The sequence below is a fragment of the Gekko japonicus genome, unplaced genomic scaffold, assembly GCF_001447785.1.
Source record: "Gekko japonicus isolate JY-2015 unplaced genomic scaffold, Gekko_japonicus_V1.1 scaffold1791, whole genome shotgun sequence".
Classification (NCBI taxonomy): Eukaryota; Metazoa; Chordata; class Lepidosauria; order Squamata; family Gekkonidae; genus Gekko; species Gekko japonicus.
Genome location: NW_015161456.1, coordinates 49,879 through 53,764, shown reverse-complemented (window position 1 = coordinate 53,764; position 3,886 = coordinate 49,879).

The following is a 3,886-nucleotide window of genomic DNA, read 5'->3' as shown; positions in this document are numbered from 1 at the left end:
CGCATTTTCCTGCTTGTGTGACTGGGGCCATATAACAGCAAACAAAGATTTGAATATAATGTCTGAAAGCATTGTTCTGAGAAGGGGGGGGGATTGTCTGAGATGCCCATTACCTGATTTCAAGTTGGCACCTGGAATACCAGGCTGCTAAAGTGATGATTGTGCAATTTGTTCCTGTTCATTTAGCAATGCAGTTTTCATTACTGAAGTGAAGTAACTAATGTCATAGCAGCTTCATTGCAGCTGGAAACCTTGTTTACTTAAATATCAAAACTGTGAGTTGCAAAGTCACATCCTACAAATATGCTAAATCACAAATGAAGAACACAAAAAAAGCTTGAAATCCCCTTTGCATATTTTGTACTTGACGTTCCCAAGTGGGATGTTAATTCACTTTAAATTTAAATGCACACTTCACAAAATGTGTAGAATTTGTAGAAGCTGAGCTTCTCCCAGCTGCAGTAGCAGATATGAAGGCAACCGTGCCTTACAGTGCTTGGGATCAAAATGTAGAGCAGCCTTGATTTAAGTGGATAGCCTGAAGAATAGCCAAAGTACCATACTGATCAAAAGTAAAGGGTGAAAAAACACCCCAGGAATGATATTTACATATAAAAGTGGTGTTGAAATACAGCCGGATGGTGCTGTGACAGACGGGATTCTGATATTGCCAAATGCAGTCCTATACCCAATTTTCCCATACTCAGGCCCATGAACCTCTGATTGATCTTTTATCCCACTCCCTTTAAATCTAGCCTGGAAGTAGCACAACTAGAGATGTAAAATTTCTGGAAATTTTGAAGCTTGGAAAAAACCCCGGGTTTTTTCCGTTTTGGGGGGGTTTTTTCCAGTTTTTTTCGGGGGGAAACTGACATTTTCAGAAAAATTGAAAAAATGTTACATTAGCATTTCTTTTGTCTTTTCTAGATTGAAAGTCATTCTGTTACTTTAGGAACATAAAATATGACTATGGACATTTTTACTTGGCATGAAATTATCACAACTAGCATATTAAAAATATAGTGTATCCAAGCAATTATTTCAAACAGAATACCCACCCACATGCAAAAACAAAACTGAAACTTTTTTATTTTCTTCTGACAATCGCACCTCCTAAAGGAAGAAATGCATCTTGTTCTTGCATTGGAGGGTTCAGTTTGTAACCTAGGACTTGCTTGTCCTCAGTGCACAGAAATTAGATCAATCTGATACCATATATATATATATTAGGAATGATTTGGAAAATATTTGAACACCTTGTCTTAAAATATTTTATTCATCATGTTAAAATAAAACGTTCCATAATCAATTTTTTTTCCTTTTTTCAATTTTTCGGAAAAAAACAAAAAAGCTTCAGGAAAAAAAGGGGGGGAACAGTTTTTCCCCGAATTTTTCCGGTTTTTCCCCAAGCTTTCACATCTCTAAGCACAACCCAGCCTAAAGAACATACTCCATCTTCCAAATAATTGGTAATTAGTGGAAGGCAATTTGGCTAGTGGCAGATTACACAGCATTAACTAATAGCATCTGACAAGTAGCTTTAGATGTTGGATGCGAAAAATATACCCATAAAGTTGCAGAAAAACTGCATGTAATTACCATGATGCCACCCAGTTCAGATTCGGCAGATGAAATACAGGACCTGGAGGCTTTTTCCTAGGTGAATACCATTAACCTAATTAAAGCATTAACTGGAGAGAAAACCAGCTCTGTGAAATAGAGAGCAAGAGCCCTGCTTCAGGGATGACGTTTAGGTACGGCAGAAGGGAGCTGAGTTCAGACAGCCTGTGATCACAGTTCTGAGACTCCTGTATCTCGAGCTAATTCCATGCACCAACTAGCCCCTTTCTCATTGAAATCCAAAATGGCAACTCTGCCTTCCTTTTGTTCAGAATAATACCCTTCAGGTACATTGATGGACCTCTGCATAGTTCTTGCCTTGGCCACCCTACACTCACACATGCATGCATTGTTCGTCCATCAGGCTGTGGTCTGCAAGCAAGGAAGAAAAGGTAACAGATTTCAGCCGGGAAATGCCAGTCAAGTAAACAGAAACTGTAGCTCAATGGAGTGCCTGTTTGTTCATATGGTAAACCAGGGCTTTTTTTTGTAGAAAAAGTCCAGCAGGAACTCATTAGAATAGGCCACACCCAGCAGCAGAAACTCATTAACATATTAGGCCACACCCCCTGACAGTACCACTCATTAGCCTATTACGCCGCATTCCCATGTTACCAGAAGTGTGGTCATCCAGCCACACCCACCTTTTGCTTGTTATTCTGTTTACCTTGTTTGTTGTCAAAACCCAGGGCTTTTTTTCTTGTAGGAACTCCTTTGCATGTTAGGCCACACACCCCAAATGTAGCCAATTCTAATGAGTTCCTGCTGTTGGGTGTGGCCTATTATGCTAATGAGTTCCTGCTGGGCGTGGCCAAATTGGGAGCCAGCCGGAACTCCGTTCCTGTGCGTTCCTGCCCAAAAATAGCCCTGTGGTAAACTATTTCAGCACCAGAAAAAGCCACAAACAAAGTATAACTGCAATCAGATAATATTTGTCAAAGCTTTGACTGATAAACAGTGTACATGTTAGACGTGTCTTACATTTTATCCATTACAAACAGGCAGGGGATTAACTCCCAGACATGCTAAATTATCCTTTTTGGCATGCGGAATAACTTGCTTTGATTTCTAATGGCTGGTGAAGGACAACACTGTTTATAATAATCTGTTTAGGCCACTAACATACATGTCATTTGCCACATACATTCAAAAAAAATTATTGGGATATACCCGGCCAGCTTTCCCTGGTGAAAGAGAGCACTGACTGGACCCTTCCAACCACTGAAAAAGCTCCACTGGGCATAGTGGGATCCATGTGGAGAAAAGTAGTATGGGAGACCGGGGCTGCAGTGAGAAGTGAAACAGGGCAAGACCGTGTGAAAAATCTAGTAGGATACAATACACTTAATTCTAACAACAATACTGTGAGAAAAGTTAGGTTGGGGAAGGAAGGAAGGAAGGAAGGAAGGAAGGAAGGAAGGAAGGAAGGAAGGAAGGAAGGGGGGAGGGAGGCCAGCCCAGGGTCATAAACTGAACTCATCCAGACCTTAACATAATACTCTAACCACAATATCGTTTTAAGAAGTCTCAGCAAAAACACTGAATTAACATATACCACTTACAGCAATGGCACATTTCCTTTTGGAAGATGTGGTAGCCCTGTGAGAGACTATACTGTATTTGGAGAGTAAACATAAAAACAAGGAAGTTAAAAGGAAAAGAGAATCAAATCCTATTGCAAATTGTAGATCATGTCAGAATATACTTAGGACAATGTATTCCTTCACTGCAGCCTATTCGGTTTGTACTTGGAGGAGGTTTGCATAAAGACCAAAGGAGAAGTTACTGTTCTGTAGTAATCAAAGCTTCTGTTGTCAGTTTTTATTATCTGTTCACACTATACTTTGTCATATTTAGGGTAGCCAGGCCCCACCTGGCAACCAGCGGGGGACTGGGGGAGACTTGCCGGGAGCAAGAAGGAGGCCCAGCCAATGCACAGGGATGTACACCCGGAAGTGACATCATCACGATGGGGACATCAGGTTGACATTCTGGTATTTGGGCAAAAACTGTGGTAAATTTGGCTTCTACCATAGAGTTTTTGCCCAAATACCAAAATGTGTCCCCAACATGATGATATCACTTCTGGCTTGCAGGTTTGCTAGTTTTAAAGTGAAAATGAAAAGAGACAGGGAGAGGAGCAGATTGATGAAGACACAAGAACACGAGTCACAAGCTGGTACTAGACTTATTCTTGAAAAACTGAAATCATAAACAGCCCAGTGTGTTCCAAATAACATCTTCCTTGGGGGAAGATCAACTGTGT